General features: G+C 47.7%; 1 protein-coding gene across 6 annotated transcripts in view; it reads left to right on the forward strand.

The window, feature by feature from the left end:
• FAT3 (FAT atypical cadherin 3) overlaps positions 1 to 20,058 on the forward strand; it is a 781,930-nt gene that overhangs the window by 711,101 nt on the left and 50,771 nt on the right. The window lies entirely within an intron of this gene.

Below are 20,058 nucleotides of genomic sequence, written 5' to 3' on the forward strand. Positions count from 1 at the left end.
GTCTGCTGCCCCGCTGCGTAGTAATACTAGTATATGAAAGACTTCTGGTAGGCGTTCCCTTTTATGCATTGGGCTTTTCACCTTCTCATAAATACCACAGTCTCTTCTGTACAGTATGTATGTAATGTAACTCAGCGCTGCAGGATGAGGTGACCTTTATACTGGATGAGTGTAACTCAGCGCTGCAGGATGAGGTGGCCTTTATACTGGATGAGTGTAACTCAGCGCTGCAGGATGAGGTGGCCTTTATACTGGATGAGTGTAACTCAGCGCTGCAGGATGAGGTGGCCGTTATACTGGATGAGTGTAACTCAGCGCTGCAGGATGAGGTGGCCTTTATACTGGATGAGTGTAACTCAGCGCTGCAGGATGAGGCGGCCTTTATACTGGATGAGTGTAACTCAGCGCTGCAGGATGAGGTGGCCGTTATACTTGACAATGCTAAATTCCTTGTCGTGTAAACAACCCTTATGAAGCTAAGAACACTGTACGCTGTTTATTTAAGAAATACCGTAATGATACGCTATTTGCGTGACGATCGCTCAGCCGTAGGCGAGACGCTCAAGCGTCACGTTCGCTCACGGCCCAGTGATCACAGGACACGTTATTGGTTATGTCTAGGGGAAAGATTCGCTGTAACGTAGCGTACGCTAGAGACCACGAGGAGGTCACCAGCGATGCAGACGCTCACAACACTATACCTTTATGTTAAACCTTATACCGATGAAACACACAGAATACCTTAATGTGAGTACAGGGTGTAAATGCAACCTTGTGTAACCTGACTATCTACAAAGCTGTTTGAGCGTCACCGACGCTCAAGTGAACACTTAACACTATAGTAAATACACAAATACTGATTTAGGGTTCCAAAGCCTATTATCTGTATTATATCTAGTATACTTGTAAAAGAGTAACACAGTACAAATGATACACTACAATATAACAAAGACTTCCTAACCAAACACCTAACTAAGGGATAAACTACAATACTATCCTGGTCTAACACAATACAATACAATACTATAAAGTTTAGTCTAGGGGAGATATGAGAGAAAAGAGAAAATAGAGAGAGAGAGAGATAGACACAGAGAGAGAGAGAGATATTGGCTCACAGAAAGACAATGATTACGGAGAGAACTTACGCACAAAGGGTATGATCGCCAGCGCCTCGATATCCAGCTCCCGATTATCAGCAGATAACCGTTGATGAGAGAGTGAGAGCTGGATGTGGTTGGTCTGCCTATTTATGCCCCACACACAATGCAATCTCCTAGTCCCTACAATCCTTCAGTTTATTGGACACAGGAATTCGACCCTGTACTGTAACCAAAGGTCATAGGGTGATTCATACAGGTGGGCTGTGACGATTTCCAACAGCTCAGGTGGGTGGGAAACTGGGTTTCCCGCCGCATACCTGAGTATGTGCAAATCATAGAAATGGACATAAACTTCTTATGTCCATAACTATTCGCACGAGCGATTAATACGCTCCAAACCAACACCGGAATATTGCTAATTAAATACTCTTCCGATGGGTACCAAACACTGCTGTATGACTCCTGTTAGACCCTTCGTGCAATACAAAGAGGGATTCCTCCGCTCAGGGACATCCTATCTAAACCAAACTTACAGAAACTATTGAGGGGAACATGATCTATAAACGACATTAATTGTGAACTTTTGTAACGAATGAGTCGCACGCTACGATCACATAAACTCTACCGTAAATGCGCATACTGCGCGTGCGAGTGCACGCTATTGCGGGTATGCGCTTCCACGGGAGAGCGTACGCATGCGCAGCACGGACCAGTGTGCGGTGCAAATATGGCAGTGTGCATTAAGACATTTTTCTGACTTCGACAGTCCACCCTTTGGCAGTCAATAATAACTGCCACAAAACATTTAAGGAGAAAAATGTAAGTCAGGGGTTAATTGATTTCCATGGTTGGGTAGGGGAGGAGAGAGGAGAAGGTGTGAAGAGGGTATGACCTAGTGAGAAAGTAGAAGCATGTGTGTATGAGTCCATGTTTGGGGGGGTCATGTATCATCGTGCCGTACGTGTGGTAAATCAAGCTTCGAGGTATTGCGAAGTATACATTTGAATTCCTTCTTATCCCGTACTAAGGGTCTGTGGATGGGCTGTCAAACTCTACCGAGCTCATTTCGGCGGTGGTTGCAACAAAATGGGGATGCACATTTTAGTTGATGATACATGAATGGGGGAGGTATGTGGTTGCTGATATCTGTGCCTGTATTCCCTATCGACTATGTGTGTCATTACCTGAGGGTTGTAGAGATGAAGATAAAGAACACTTATGGAAAATGCAATGATATTCTATGTCAGGGAAATGTACATTCGTCGATTGAGGTCTTGATTGGTGTCATTTGCTTGGAGTCTTCTTCTTTGTGCTTTTGCTCATAAATCGTGAGTAAAGCAATCAACGTCCATGGATTTACAAAAAAATGTTGGGCTAGCGTGATTTTAAAGTTCCTAGGGAAACTGGGGTACCCATGGCATTGTCCATCAAAATCTTGTATATCAGGTCGTCTGCTCTTCCTCTTTCCATCTTTCCGTTGTCGGCCCCTTGGCTCATCAAATCCTTCGTCTACGTGGGTCTTTGTACCTCGGAGGAAAACATAGAAATGGGTGAAAGACGGACCGTATACTCATTACATCATTACGTCATGGTTTCTAGCATTGGGTCATAAATCAAATCCAGGTTAATTACAGTTTCCTCACTCCTCAAGCTCATCACTTTCGTACTTTGTTTACACTTCGTCAAAGCCTGCCCGCATCTAAATATCAATCCAATCGATATAACGACACCCAAGATACACAGTAGAAACTTTCCAACATCCATTATGACTCCTTGAGCCCACTCTCCCAAACCGGAGAACCAATTTCGCGGGTTCAACCATGACACCCAACCAGTCAGCTCATTACCTACAGCAACAAGGGTGAGATTGTGTTTTCGACGAAATTCCCATTTTAATTGCAGAATATCATCCATCTTTTGGTCTATGACCTCTACCGGATCCTCGGTACTATTTGTGATGTACGTGCAACACTTTATGCCGTACTGTGTTGCCAATGTAACACAATATCCGCCTGTTACTGCTGTAAGGTAATTAAGAACCATCCTATGCTGAACTAGTTCCGTTTTGTAAGCTTGGAGTTCTCTTCCGGTGTATCTAAACGTGTCATCATACATTTCAGTGATATTATCTAACAAATTGGCGAGTGCGGAAATGTATTTATAATTCATCACTCCTCGAGCGGTACGAGTGAAATCTAACGCTACCAGAACCTGAATCCCGGTGGATTCATGGATAAGATCAGAGGCCGGATGCTCTAACCTTTCTGACAGGTGTCTTTTAACTCGGTGTTCGTAGTGAGTGTGAGTATAAGGAGCTTGGGCACCACGGTGTATGTCTTTCATTTTGTCATGTGTTACAGTCATCACTTCAGGCAATACTTTTCCAATATAACACAATCCTTCAGAGTTTGGGGCAAGCCACTTGTACGCCTTTCTCCCGCATATGAAATATGCATCATCGGGGAGAACATAAGGGACGGAGAAGGACATGACCATGTTACAAACCTTCCAGGTGAAATCTCCTGACCCTAATTCTTCCATCTGTCTAATGCACGTATCAGTTTGTACGATATGTGCACAGTATCCTGGTGATACCTCTCCAACTTTAGTAATCCTATTTCCTAAGGTATATCGATACCGAAAAGATTTTCCTCTACTGGCTATGTGGCGTACGAGCTCTGTATCTGTAGGCATTCTATCTGCTCTGTGTGAAAAGGTCATGGTAAGGTTGCTCCATGACACTTCCCAATTTCCCGGTTTTCTAGGATTGGAGATGTTAAAACATATGAGGGACCTATCCACATGGTATTGGTGGAGCTTCAAACTAGGAGGGCTGGAGATGTTAAACCTCCGGTCCACCGGTCTCCCACCACTTAGCTCAAGTACCTCCCCTAACGTTAAAGGAAATGGTACTAGCCCTGATTTGCTGTGACCCTGAGGTACTTGAGAGCATACCCAACAATCGGTCTTGTTTAATACGTTACCCACTAGAGAGTGATAGTCACTCAATGGATGCCGGTCCATATGGATATTAAAACTGGATTGGCATTACTTTGTTACAGAGCCTACAGATACAACTTTCTTTTTTGAACTAACATTCCTTCACAGTTGTTTACAAATAACATGGTTGTTAGATCGTGCCCGGTACTCGCCTTTGCTTGGTGATTGGGTTGCTATTGGAAATTTACACCTCCGTCTCAGTCATCAGGACCTTTCTGGATCCTTTCTCGACCTCACTGGTACTCTCACCGAAACAGACTGCTCTGGTCAACATCATGGTCAACAGGAAAATCCATATCACAGTCTCTTGGGGCAAGTCCATCTTACAGGAGGAGAAAAGAAGAAATTTGTAAAGGGGGTATAAGAAAATCAGTTTGAGGGGGAGAGAACTCGTTACGATAATAAGTTCTCTCGTTTTGTTGTTCTTCTTGTTCTGCTGTCCTCTCAAAAGGTGCTGTCTCTCAGTCTTCCAAACGAACATTCTGGTGATGCAATATTCCTTCCTAACCGGCGATCTTTCTGTAAGGAGAAAAAAAAAAATCTGGCATTACCATTGGTCCAACTGAGGGGTGACATACCATCTTTAAACCATGGAAACATGAGTGAGAAGAGAGAGAAAATAAAAAAAAACAAAAGAGATAGAGAACAATTCATGTGTATATATACATTACATAACTCGACAATAACCACCAATGAGAAAAGAGAAACAAAACATTTTTAAACATTGTCAACATTAAGAAAACATTGTTAGCATTAGAAAAACATTGTCAGACTTATTAGGCTGTCGTATCTACGTGTCTACTGGTCTCCTTGAGCAGTCCCTCCCCACCAGCACCTGCATTACTCCACTGTCTGTATCTGGCCAGAAATACATTGTGGCGGAGGTCATGCTGGGGTTTGGTAGACTTCTGCAAGGACCAGGCGAATATGCAATGTTTGAATTCTTACCAATAATCATCAGAGATGGGGATAGAGAGTGAGAAAAGAGAAAAACATTTTTCACAAATACATTTACAACGTTTAACCTGGTCATTCCCGTGTCTTCAGTGAATGACCTCCCACTTCATTAACCGTTACCTCAGGCTTGCCTCCATTCCTAACAATCACCTTTCCTGCCTATGTGATTCTTGATTATAATTTGGTGTGTCATATTCATGCTCATTTTCATGTCTAGGGGGTCTAACTTTATGTGGGTTATTACAGTTACTGGCATAATGCCCTTCTCTTCTACAATGATAACAAACCCTGGGCTTCCTCCAAGTGTCAGTGAAATGGGGTCTTGGCTGATTTGATGCCTCCTCAAACGCTCGGATGCTCATCATCATCAATCGTTTCCCCTGTGCTTCCCTGGTTCCTTGGTTTTTATGATTATGGTGTTGTCTTTCTCGTGATCTACAATCTCTTGCAATGTGTCCCTTTCTATGACAATGGTAACAGACTACCATATCTGGATTTCTCGCAGGGGTGTGGGGCTTTTGTTGGGGTGGTCTTGTGGTTTGGGCCTGTATTTTTGCTGCCATTAACTTATCTCTTTGTGACCCTCTGTATCTGGTGATATTCTGATCCTGATTGATGACGGCCTCTCTTAGTGCAGTCACCGAGATATCTCTCCAGTTTGGGTTGGTGGTCTGTACCCTTGTTTTTAATTCATCTTTTAAACCATTCATTAATACCTTAACCGCTATTCTTCTATGTTGTGCATTTGTCTTGATGTCCGTGATCCCAGTGTTTCCAGCCATTATTTGCAGTGCTCGATTGAAATAATTAGAAACATTTTCCCTTTCGTTTTGTCTTATGGAGAAAATTTCATTCCACTTGACAGCAGCTGGGAAATATATTCCTAACTGTCGGTTAATCTGCCTAATACATTCCTGATTGTGTTCCTCCGTACTAGGTACCTCTGTGTTTAATTTACAATCAGCAATGAACTTTTCAGGGTCAACCCTGGAGGGCAAACATGCCCTCAGCACTGTCCGCCACTCTTTGTTGGTGGGTTCTGTGGCGTTTCCTAGTTCTTTTATAAACCTTTGACATTTGGCTAGATTTTTCCTAGGATCAGGAAATTCAGACACAATTGATCTCAATTCGGTCCGGGACAAGAGACAGCGCATTGCACTGTCCTTGACGGGAATGGTTCCCTGATCATCAGTCTTCCCATTGGGGACTGTGATCACCCTGACAGGACTAAACTCAATTACATCACCTTGTTTTGGTCTTACAATATGGGGTACATTTGTTTGTGCGTGATATAAAACATTGTACGTACCTGTGGACACGACCTCACCTGACCCTCCGTTAGGGGGTTTGATTATTGCCTTTACCAATTTGGTCGTGTCCACCTGGATGTCTTGTAGGATGGCTTCTGGAAGAGGTGCCGACATCGTTCTGGGCTCACTTTCTTGTTGGTAATCCTGAGGGAAGTTTAACATGGGGTGCGACTTGCACAGGTTAACATTTGTAATTTTTACACTTTCATTTTCATAAACATTATTACATTTAACACTTTCATTCTTAATACAGTTACTAAGTGCATTTTTATTGTTCCACCCTTGTGCTTTTCTCTCCGCAATCAACTCCTCTCCCGATGCCATGTCTCTCCTCTCAAGATAAGAGTCAGAAAAGTCAATAGACTCTCTTTGTAATTCACTTTCCTGTTGCCATAACTGTAAATATTCATAATGTTTATTTTGTCTCTTCGTTAGTTCAACGAGACTTATCCTCCTCCTTAAATTTTGTAACACCTCTGGACTGAAGCTACCTATTCTTGGGAACTTGTCCCTGTCTTGTACAGTCATTCTCTCCCATTCATCACAAAAAACTTCTGTGTGACTACCGTATTTTTCACACATAATGTATCTTGCCGACCCAACTGGTCGGTCCTCCGAATCAACCTGAACCTGGGTTGATCGCCCCCTACCGGAACAAATGGCCCCCATAATCTGTAGGCGTTGCTTATTCCTCCTTGGATCTTTTATCTCAAGGTTTTCAGCGAACCCTTACAAACAAACCAAGATGTCCTTGGGCAGGCCGGCGGTGGTGGTTTATCAAGTACCCCACTTACTTCTCGCCCACGTTGGCCTGTGCCGCAATCACTGTAAACCAGAGCTGTGGTACCCAACCCAGGGCCCCTGTGAACCTTTAGTTTACTGGAACATATGAGGGTTACCCGCAGGACACTTACTCTTTCCAGTAAAGTTGGGGTTGTTAGATAGTTCCTGAGTGACCAGCGAACTTCCCTTCCAAAAATAAAAAATTACACAAATCACGTCAGAATGTACAAGTAGCGTTTGTGACCACTTTTCTCTAATGGTATGAGGTCAGATTACTAACTACTGCACACAATAACGTGCGGTCCAATCGTTCAGTATACGAGCACTACTTGTCATGTACTGAAAGATCAATGGAATCGATGTTTTCGGCTGCGATTCCTTCAACCAGAGCTTGTATGGCCTATATGGGTTCTGCACCAACACCCCAGGCGTTGTGCCACTGGACTTTTATAGCGGACCTTTTACCTTACGACCTCCTGGTCTTGTTCCTTATGACCTCCTGGTCTTGTTACCTTATGGTCCGCTATACTCTAATGCTCAAATATTATTTAACCAGAGATGCCTCCCTGGCCACCGTATATGTCACTTACACGTATGTTCCTTAACGAGTACCCGACTTTCCTTTTGGTTCCACCTTTAAAATTGTATAAACTTTTGTATACAAAACACACTCACTCAACACATGTACACTTTTGTTTCTATATCTATTTCTGCGCAGAAATTGTCTTCAGGCCAAGTGTGTTACCAATTAGGAGCAGGATCTGTTAAACTAAATTTCAGATTTTCCAAAAATAGATTTGCGTTATTTACCGCTTCGCGTTATTTATCGCTGTGCGTTAATTATCGCTTTGCGCTAAAATCCAACTTTATCACAACTTGAGCTACGTGGGCGTAACCAGACGCTACGTTGCGTAATGTACGCTGCGTGCGTCTGCCTTTTGGATTGCGTACGCTAGTCTTTGTTAGCGACACGTGTACGCAATGCAAAGGATCCACCGTAACACAATATATATTTTATCAATGTAGATGATCCCTGATCATCTACCGCAATCCACACTGCACACTGGCTGCCTCGTCTCTCGGACAAGCCGTGTGTTGTTCTATACTTTAACTATTACCTCTATTATTAAATAACAGCAAATCTCCTTTTAGCCCTTTCTATCAACTATAAAAATGTGGCAAACAGGAATAGTGATATACGAAAAATGAAATACACAAGTGAAAAGAAATGCAGGTATATATGCGTGCGTATGCAAGACAAAAGAAAAAAAATAAACAGTTTTAAAAAGACACAAGCGTTTTGTTCTTACTTCCGGTTACCGGGTTCCTTCAGCACTCTTTACCTAAGCGAAGCAGACGCTTATCCCGTCAGCAACTGCGAGACAACCTCCCACCCTTTTGCTGGGGGATAAAGTCTGCTGATCTACTTAGTGCAGATGTGAAAAGGACCGGGCGAGCCCGCAATTGACAATGCTAAATTCCTTGTCGTGTAAACAACCCTTATGAAGCTAAGAACACTGTACGCTGTTTATTTAAGAAATACCGTAATGATACGCTATTTGCGTGACGATCGCTCAGCCGTAGGCGAGACGCTCAAGCGTCACGTTCGCTCACGGCCCAGTGATCACAGGACACGTTATTGGTTATGTCTAGGGGAAAGATTCGCTGTAACGTAGCGTACGCTAGAGACCACGAGGAGGTCACCAGCGATGCAGACGCTCACAACACTATACCTTTATGTTAAACCTTATACCGATGAAACACACAGAATACCTTAATGTGAGTACAGGGTGTAAATGCAACCTTGTGTAACCTGACTATCTACAAAGCTGTTTGAGCGTCACCGACGCTCAAGTGAACACTTAACACTATAGTAAATACACAAATACTGATTTAGGGTTCCAAAGCCTATTATCTGTATTATATCTAGTATACTTGTAAAAGAGTAACACAGTACAAATGATACACTACAATATAACAAAGACTTCCTAACCAAACACCTAACTAAGGGATAAACTACAATACTATCCTGGTCTAACACAATACAATACAATACTATAAAGTTTAGTCTAGGGGAGATATGAGAGAAAAGAGAAAATAGAGAGAGAGAGAGATAGACACAGAGAGAGAGAGAGATATTGGCTCACAGAAAGACAATGATTACGGAGAGAACTTACGCACAAAGGGTATGATCGCCAGCGCCTCGATATCCAGCTCCCGATTATCAGCAGATAACCGTTGATGAGAGAGTGAGAGCTGGATGTGGTTGGTCTGCCTATTTATGCCCCACACACAATGCAATCTCCTAGTCCCTACAATCCTTCAGTTTATTGGACACAGGAATTCGACCCTGTACTGTAACCAAAGGTCATAGGGTGATTCATACAGGTGGGCTGTGACGATTTCCAACAGCTCAGGTGGGTGGGAAACTGGGTTTCCCGCCGCATACCTGAGTATGTGCAAATCATAGAAATGGACATAAACTTCTTATGTCCATAACTATTCGCACGAGCGATTAATACGCTCCAAACCAACACCGGAATATTGCTAATTAAATACTCTTCCGATGGGTACCAAACACTGCTGTATGACTCCTGTTAGACCCTTCGTGCAATACAAAGAGGGATTCCTCCGCTCAGGGACATCCTATCTAAACCAAACTTACAGAAACTATTGAGGGGAACATGATCTATAAACGACATTAATTGTGAACTTTTGTAACGAATGAGTCGCACGCTACGATCACATAAACTCTACCGTAAATGCGCATACTGCGCGTGCGAGTGCACGCTATTGCGGGTATGCGCTTCCACGGGAGAGCGTACGCATGCGCAGCACGGACCAGTGTGCGGTGCAAATATGGCAGTGTGCATTAAGACATTTTTCTGACTTCGACATACTGGATGAGTGTAACTCAGCGCTGCAGGATGAGGTGGCCGTTATACTGGATGAGTGTAACTCAGCGCTGCAGGATGAGGTGGCCTTTATACTGGATGAGTGTAACTCAGCGCTGCAGGATGAGGTGGCCGTTATACTGGATGAGTGTAACTCAGCGCTGCAGGATGAGGTGGCCTTTATACTGGATGAGTGTAACTCAGCGCTGCAGGATGAGGTGGCCTTTATACTGGATGAGTGTAACTCAGCGCTGCAGGATGAGGTGGCCTTTATACTGGATGAGTGTAACTCAGCGCTGCAGGATGAGGTGGCCTTTATACTGGATGAGTGTAACTCAGCGCTGCAGTATGAGGTGGCCTTTATACTGGATGAGTGTAACTCAGCGCTGCAGGATGAGGTGGCCTTTATACTGGATGAGTGTAACTCAGCGCTGCAGGATGAGGTGGCCGTTATACTGGATGAGTGTAACTCAGCGCTGCAGGATGAGGTGGCCTTTATACTGTAAGAGTGTAACTAAAAAATAAAAAGTAAAATTAATAGTATAAAGAAAATTAAACACACACACATTTATAAATTATATTTGTTTTTGATAATTATATTTCTTTGATTTAAACAGCACGGCATTGAAAATGCTTTTGTTCTAGCAATGCCACACTTGTATGATTGGTTAAGCCCTCTAAACAGGTGGACTCACTGTGGTTACATGTTCAGTTAAATGCACGGAAATACTGTCCATCTGGATCCCGACAGGCAGAAACCTGACACATCTTGGTATTTTAATTTTATGCCCCAATCCCTATTCACACCCGAACTCACTGTTTCCGCAGCCTAACCCTAACCTCCCCCACCTGCAGCCTAACCATAACCTCCCCCTCCTGCAGCCTAACCATAACCTCCCCCTCCTGCAGCCTAACCATAACCTCCCCTCCTGCAGCCTAACCATAACCTCCCCTTCTGCAGCCTAACCCTAACCTCCCCCTCCTGCAGCCTAACCCTAACCTCCCCTCCTGCAGCCTAACCATAACCCACCACTCCTGCAGCCTAACCCTAACCTCCCCTCCTGCAGCCTAACCCTAACCTCCCTCTCCTGCAGCCTAACCGTAACCTCCCCTCCTGCAGCCTAACCCTAACCTCCCTCTCCTGCAGCCTAACCATAACCTCCCCTCCTGCAGCCTAACCCTAACCTCCCCTCCTGCAGCCTAACCATAACCCACCCCTCCTGCAGCCTAACCATAACCTCCCCTCCTGCAGCCTAACCATAACCCACCCCTCCTGCAGCCTAACTCTAACCTCCCCCTCCTGCAGCCTAACCATAACCCACCCCTCCTGCAGCCTAACCCTAACCTCCCTCTCCTGCAGCCTAACCATAACCTCCCCTCCTGCAGCCTAACCATAACCTTCCCCTCCTGCAGCCTAACCATAACCCACCCCTCCTGAGCCTAACCATAACCCACCCCTCCTGCAGCCTAACCATAACCCACCCCTCCTGCAGCCTAACCCTAACCTCCCCTCCTGCAGCCTAACCCTAACCTCCCCTCCTGCAGCCTAACCCTAACCTCCCCTCCTGCAGCCTAACCATAACCTCCCCTCCTGCAGCCTAACCATAACCCACCCCTCCTGCAGCCTAACCCTAACCTCCCCCTCCTGCAGCCTAACCATAACCTCCCCTCCTGCAGCCTAACCATAACCCACCCCTCCTGCAGCCTAACCCTAACCTCCCTCTCCTGCAGCCTAACCATAACCCACCCCTCCTGCAGCCTAACCATAACCTCCCCTCCTGCAGCCTAACCATAACCTCCCCTCCTGCAGCCTAACCCTAACCTCCCCTCCTGCAGCCTAACCATAACCTCCCCTCCTGCAGCCTAACCATAACCCACCCCTCCTGCAGCCTAACCATAACCCACCCCCCCCTCCTGCAGCCTAACCATAACCTCCCCTCCTGCAGCCTAACCCTAACCTCCCCTCTTGCAGCCTAACCATAACCTCCCCTCCTGCAACCTAACCATAACCCACCCCTCCTGCAGCCTAACCCTAACCTCACCCTCCTGCAGCTAACCATAACCTCCCTTCCTGCAGCCTAACCATAACCCACCCCTCCTGCAGCCTAACCCTATCCTCCCCCTCATGCAGCCTAACCATAACCTCCCCTCCTGCAGCCTAACCATAACCCACCTCTCCTGCAGCCTAACCATAACCCACCCCTCCTGCAGCCTAACCCTATCCTCCCCCTCCTGCAGCCTAACCATAACCCATCCCTCCTGCAGCCTAACCCTAACCTCCCCTCCTGCAGCCTAACTCAGCGCTGCAGGATGAGGTGGCCTTTATACTGGATGAGTGTAACTCAGCGCTGCAGGATGAGGTGGCCTTTATACTGGATGAGTGTAACTCAGCGCTGCAGGATGAGGTGGCCTTTATACTGGATGAGTGTAACTCAGCGCTGCAGGATGAGGTGGCCTTTATACTGGATGAGTGTAACTCAGCGCTGCAGTATGAGGTGGCCTTTATACTGGATGAGTGTAACTCAGCGCTGCAGGATGAGGTGGCCTTTATACTGGATGAGTGTAACTCAGCGCTGCAGGATGAGGTGGCCGTTATACTGGATGAGTGTAACTCAGCGCTGCAGGATGAGGTGGCCTTTATACTGTAAGAGTGTAACTAAAAAATAAAAAGTAAAATTAATAGTATAAAGAAAATTAAACACACACACATTTATAAATTATATTTGTTTTTGATAATTATATTTCTTTGATTTAAACAGCACGGCATTGAAAATGCTTTTGTTCTAGCAATGCCACACTTGTATGATTGGTTAAGCCCTCTAAACAGGTGGACTCACTGTGGTTACATGTTCAGTTAAATGCACGGAAATACTGTCCATCTGGATCCCGACAGGCAGAAACCTGACACATCTTGGTATTTTAATTTTATGCCCCAATCCCTATTCACACCCGAACTCACTGTTTCCGCAGCCTAACCCTAACCTCCCCCACCTGCAGCCTAACCATAACCTCCCCCTCCTGCAGCCTAACCATAACCTCCCCCTCCTGCAGCCTAACCATAACCTCCCCTCCTGCAGCCTAACCATAACCTCCCCTTCTGCAGCCTAACCCTAACCTCCCCCTCCTGCAGCCTAACCCTAACCTCCCCTCCTGCAGCCTAACCATAACCCACCACTCCTGCAGCCTAACCCTAACCTCCCCTCCTGCAGCCTAACCCTAACCTCCCTCTCCTGCAGCCTAACCGTAACCTCCCCTCCTGCAGCCTAACCCTAACCTCCCTCTCCTGCAGCCTAACCATAACCTCCCCTCCTGCAGCCTAACCCTAACCTCCCCTCCTGCAGCCTAACCATAACCCACCCCTCCTGCAGCCTAACCATAACCTCCCCTCCTGCAGCCTAACCATAACCCACCCCTCCTGCAGCCTAACTCTAACCTCCCCCTCCTGCAGCCTAACCATAACCCACCCCTCCTGCAGCCTAACCCTAACCTCCCTCTCCTGCAGCCTAACCATAACCTCCCCTCCTGCAGCCTAACCATAACCTTCCCCTCCTGCAGCCTAACCATAACCCACCCCTCCTGAGCCTAACCATAACCCACCCCTCCTGCAGCCTAACCATAACCCACCCCTCCTGCAGCCTAACCCTAACCTCCCCTCCTGCAGCCTAACCCTAACCTCCCCTCCTGCAGCCTAACCCTAACCTCCCCTCCTGCAGCCTAACCATAACCTCCCCTCCTGCAGCCTAACCATAACCCACCCCTCCTGCAGCCTAACCCTAACCTCCCCCTTCTGCAGCCTAACCATAACCTCCCCTCCTGCAGCCTAACCATAACCCACCCCTCCTGCAGCCTAACCCTAACCTCCCTCTCCTGCAGCCTAACCATAACCCACCCCTCCTGCAGCCTAACCATAACCTCCCCTCCTGCAGCCTAACCATAACCTCCCCTCCTGCAGCCTAACCCTAACCTCCCCTCCTGCAGCCTAACCATAACCTCCCCTCCTGCAGCCTAACCATAACCCACCCCTCCTGCAGCCTAACCATAACCCACCCCCCCCTCCTGCAGCCTAACCATAACCTCCCCTCCTGCAGCCTAACCCTAACCTCCCCTCTTGCAGCCTAACCATAACCTCCCCTCCTGCAACCTAACCATAACCCACCCCTCCTGCAGCCTAACCCTAACCTCACCCTCCTGCAGCTAACCATAACCTCCCTTCCTGCAGCCTAACCATAACCCACCCCTCCTGCAGCCTAACCCTATCCTCCCCCTCATGCAGCCTAACCATAACCTCCCCTCCTGCAGCCTAACCATAACCCACCTCTCCTGCAGCCTAACCATAACCCACCCCTCCTGCAGCCTAACCCTATCCTCCCCCTCCTGCAGCCTAACCATAACCCATCCCTCCTGCAGCCTAACCCTAACCTCCCCTCCTGCAGCCTAACTCAGCGCTGCAGGATGAGGTGGCCTTTATACTGGATGAGTGTAACTCAGCGCTGCAGGATGAGGTGGCCTTTATACTGGATGAGTGTAACTCAGCGCTGCAGGATGAGGTGGCCTTTATACTGGATGAGTGTAACTCAGCGCTGCAGGATGAGGTGGCCTTTATACTGGATGAGTGTAACTCAGCGCTGCAGTATGAGGTGGCCTTTATACTGGATGAGTGTAACTCAGCGCTGCAGGATGAGGTGGCCTTTATACTGGATGAGTGTAACTCAGCGCTGCAGGATGAGGTGGCCGTTATACTGGATGAGTGTAACTCAGCGCTGCAGGATGAGGTGGCCTTTATACTGTAAGAGTGTAACTAAAAAATAAAAAGTAAAATTAATAGTATAAAGAAAATTAAACACACACACATTTATAAATTATATTTGTTTTTGATAATTATATTTCTTTGATTTAAACAGCACGGCATTGAAAATGCTTTTGTTCTAGCAATGCCACACTTGTATGATTGGTTAAGCCCTCTAAACAGGTGGACTCACTGTGGTTACATGTTCAGTTAAATGCACGGAAATACTGTCCATCTGGATCCCGACAGGCAGAAACCTGACACATCTTGGTATTTTAATTTTATGCCCCAATCCCTATTCACACCCGAACTCACTGTTTCCGCAGCCTAACCCTAACCTCCCCCACCTGCAGCCTAACCATAACCTCCCCCTCCTGCAGCCTAACCATAACCTCCCCCTCCTGCAGCCTAACCATAACCTCCCCTCCTGCAGCCTAACCATAACCTCCCCTTCTGCAGCCTAACCCTAACCTCCCCCTCCTGCAGCCTAACCCTAACCTCCCCTCCTGCAGCCTAACCATAACCCACCACTCCTGCAGCCTAACCCTAACCTCCCCTCCTGCAGCCTAACCCTAACCTCCCTCTCCTGCAGCCTAACCGTAACCTCCCCTCCTGCAGCCTAACCCTAACCTCCCTCTCCTGCAGCCTAACCATAACCTCCCCTCCTGCAGCCTAACCCTAACCTCCCCTCCTGCAGCCTAACCATAACCCACCCCTCCTGCAGCCTAACCATAACCCACCCCTCCTGCAGCCTAACCATAACCTCCCCTCCTGCAGCCTAACCATAACCCACCCCTCCTGCAGCCTAACTCTAACCTCCCCCTCCTGCAGCCTAACCATAACCCACCCCTCCTGCAGCCTAACCCTAACCTCCCTCTCCTGCAGCCTAACCATAACCTCCCCTCCTGCAGCCTAACCATAACCTTCCCCTCCTGCAGCCTAACCATAACCCACCCCTCCTGAGCCTAACCATAACCCACCCCTCCTGCAGCCTAACCATAACCCACCCCTCCTGCAGCCTAACCCTAACCTCCCCTCCTGCAGCCTAACCCTAACCTCCCCTCCTGCAGCCTAACCCTAACCTCCCCTCCTGCAGCCTAACCATAACCTCCCCTCCTGCAGCCTAACCATAACCCACCCCTCCTGCAGCCTAACCCTAACCTCCCCCTCCTGCAGCCTAACCATAACCTCCCCTCCTGCAGCCTAACCATAACCCACCCCTCCTGCAGCCTAACCCTAACCTCCCTCTCCTGCAGCCTAACCATAACCCACCCCTCCTGCAGCCTAACCATAACCTCCCCTCCTGCAGCCTAACCATAACCTCCCCTCCTGCAGCCTAACCCTAACCTCCCCTCCTGCAGCCTAACCATAACCTCCCCTCCTGCAGCCTAACCATAACCCACCCCTCCTGCAGCCTAACCATAACCCACCCCCCCCTCCTGCAGCCTAACCATAACCTCCCCTCCTGCAGCCTAACCCTAACCTCCCCTCTTGCAGCCTAACCATAACCTCCCCTCCTGCAACCTAACCATAACCCACCCCTCCTGCAGCCTAACCCTAACCTCACCCTCCTGCAGCTAACCATAACCTCCCTTCCTGCAGCCTAACCATAACCCACCCCTCCTGCAGCCTAACCATAACCCACCCCTCCTGCAGCCTAACCCTATCCTCCCCCTCATGCAGCCTAACCATAACCTCCCCTCCTGCAGCCTAACCATAACCCACCTCTCCTGCAGCCTAACCATAACCCACCCCTCCTGCAGCCTAACCCTATCCTCCCCCTCCTGCAGCCTAACCATAACCCATCCCTCCTGCAGCCTAACCCTAACCTCCCCTCCTGCAGCCTAACTCTAACCCACCTCTCCTGCAGCCTAACCATAACCTCCCCTCCTGCAGCCTAACCATAACCTCTCCCTCCTGCAGCCTAACCATAACCTCCCCTCCTGCAGCCTAACCATAACCCACCCCTCCTGCAGCCTAACCCTAACCTCCCCCTCCTGCAGCCTAACCATAACCTCCCCCCCTGCAGCCTATCCCTAACCTCCCCTCCTGCAGCCTAACCATAACCCACCCCTCCTGCAGCCTAACCCTAACCTCCCCCTCCTGCAGCCTAACCATAACCTCCCCCCCTGCAGCCTAACCCTAACCTCCCCTCCTGCAACCTAACCATAACCCACCCCTCCTGCAGCCTAACCCTAACCTCCCCCTTCTGCAGCCTAACCATAACCTCTCCCTCCTGCAGCCTAACCCTAACCTACCCCTCCTGCAGCCTAACCCTAACCTCCTCTCCTGCAGCCTAACCCTAACCTCCTCTCCTGCAGCCTACCGCTAACCTCCCCCTCCTGCAGCCTAACCCTAACCTTCCGTCCTGCAGCCTAACCCTAACCCACCTCTCCTGCAGCCTAACCATAACCTCCCGCTCCTGCAGCCTAACCCTAACCTCCCCCTCCTGCAGCCTAACCCTAACCCACCCCTCCTGCAGCCTAACCCTAACCTCCCCCTCCTGCAGCCTAACCATAACCTCCCCTCCTGCAGCCTAACCCTAACCTCCCCCTCCTGCAGCCTAACCCTAACCTCCCCCTCCTGCAGCCTAACCATAACCTCCCCTCCTGCAGCCTAACCCTAACCCACCCCTTCAGCCTAACCCTAACCTCCCCTCCTGCAGCCTTACCATAACTCACCCCTCCAGCAGACTAACCATAACCCACCTCTCCTGCAGACTAACCATAACCCACCCCTCCTGCAGCCTAACCATAAACCACCCCTCCTGCAGACTAACCATAACCCACCCCTCCTGCAGACTAACCATAACCCACCCCTCCTGCAGCCTAACCATAACCCACCCCTCCTGCAGCCTAACCATAACCCACCCCTCCTGCAGCCTAACCATAACCTTCCCTCCTGCAGCCTAACCATAACCTGCCCTCCTGCAGCCTAACCATAACCTCTCCCTCCTGCAGCCTAACCATAACCTCCCCTCCTGCAGCCTAACCATAACCTCCCCTCCTGCAGCCTAACCCTAACCCACCTCTCCTGTAGACTAACCATACCCTCCCCCTCCTGCAGCCTAACCATTACCACATCCCAAATGTACATAATACAGTACATCATTTAAAATGATATACATTGCTGAGTGCAATTTTGGGATATCTCTGTGAGTGTGTTGGATTATGTAGTACTCTATATGATCAGTGTCAGACTGGGGCATAAAGGGCCCACCGGGGGAATGCAGTGGGCCCTTTATGGTGTGGCCATCTGCCTCAGAGGCTTGGCTAACCATTAGAAAGTGCCAGGTCTGGGCCCCTTGATAAATATATAGTAAATCCTGCAAGTGCACAGTCTGAAAACTGATCCATAGAAGAGGAGGTGGGACAAAAAAAAGGGGGGGGGGCAGTGAGGCCCACCGGGGGTTCCCCCCCTGCCCATGTAGGACAGACCGAACCTGTATATGATATGTATCTTCAGGATAACTGTTAGCCAGATGTAATGCTAATTCTAACATGTTAGCCTAAGACGTAACTAGAACTTGCAATATTTTAAAGGGGCCATCCAAAACACTCACACACCTTGGAGGGGGGAGGAGTTCCAAGAATGACCACAAATACTGTAGTACCAGGGATGGTAATATACAGCCTACAGTATATGCTTTATATGGGCGGTATTCGAATGATATATCACGCCCTTTCTGAAGTTATCCCAGTTATCACGCATATCGTGCCCATAGTATTCAGGTCTAGCTGTGTAAAGGGTTGGGCGCCTCGCTACTCCGGGAGTAACAAACTGAAATGATGATACCATGCCCTTCACCAGAAACAGAATGGATTGGAACAGACTGGAAGGGGGCGGAAAGAATTGAATACAACCCTATACTGTATGTTTACAGCTCGCCCACCGCATCCCCAATTTGTATGCTTATGAAATCTGCACCCAAACCCTTTTCAGCCCTTCCTTTTACTTACCTTAGTAGCAGTCATTGTAGGATAATCCTGTTGTTTGGCAGCTGGGTCAGTGGGACTCAGAAGCCACAGGAAGAGCAGGAGCTTTCGCCCCAGGTCACTAATAGGCTGGGAGCACGCCTTGCTGTGAATGAGGGCATCTGGAAGATGGGGCCCCTGGAAGAGGGAGCTATGAGCATGCACCCACCTCCTTCTCCTCCCTTCTTAGTGGGACATGTACTAAGCAGTCATAAAAGTGGAGAAGTGAGCCAGTGGAGAAGTTGCCCCATGGCAACCAATCAGCTGCTCTGTATACTTTTGTAGTAAGCAAATTATAAATGATACGTCAATGCTGATTGGTTGCCATGGGCAACTTCTCCACTGGGTCACTTCTCCACTTTTATCACTGCTTAGTACATCTCCCGCTTAGTCTGTCATAATCGTTCCCTTTAATCAGAGTTAACTCATGTGAACTTTGTGCAGGGAGTCTCCGTCACCATAGCAACGGGACCCAATATACTTACGCCGCTGTGATAACCATATTAATGACTGAAACATTTGGATCCGATTCGCTGACATTTACAACTTAAATACACTATCTTTATTTATTTTAATTTTATTTTTTTAAATCGGTGTTTAGAGTACATGGAAGAGAAAATAAACCAATTTCTTATTCCATTTAATTTACATAAAGACCTGTCATTTGCATAATCCACTTACTCCACTTACTCTATACACTGAAGCGATGTATGTGCTGGCAGATGTGTTTATTTTTAAATAAATTACAGGCTGTTAGCTCTCCGGAGCCGTGGAAAACGTTGCAGTGCTGTTCTAGACCCACATATCATCACTCGGACAGCTCCACCAACAGTATTTCAATTAGACAAAAGCAGAAAACTCAGCGCCTCCTAATTATCATGCACGACGCGCACCTTTATCCTGGTAGCAATGGATACAGAATCTTCCTGGTAATCCTTAAAATAATAAGCCTCATAAATTATGACGGTATAATTGCTTGCTCTAATTCTAGACGTGATGATGAACAGATTTTCATCTTCGTCCCATCATTTCCTGCTTCTTTATGTGAGTGAATATATTTCACGTTACCGGTATACGGCCTATAAATCATATTGTCAATTACGTCCCACAGACATTAAAGCACACTTGTCATTATGAATTGTTATTGTCTGATTAAATAGTATATCAACAACTAGAAATATATGGAAGGGTTCTTGCACATAAACATATGACTTACTGTCTGTATGACCTTCCAAGGAAGGGTGGCCAATCCCG

The sequence above is a fragment of the Pseudophryne corroboree genome, chromosome 2 (assembly GCF_028390025.1).
Source record: "Pseudophryne corroboree isolate aPseCor3 chromosome 2, aPseCor3.hap2, whole genome shotgun sequence".
NCBI lineage: Eukaryota > Metazoa > Chordata > Amphibia > Anura > Myobatrachidae > Pseudophryne > Pseudophryne corroboree.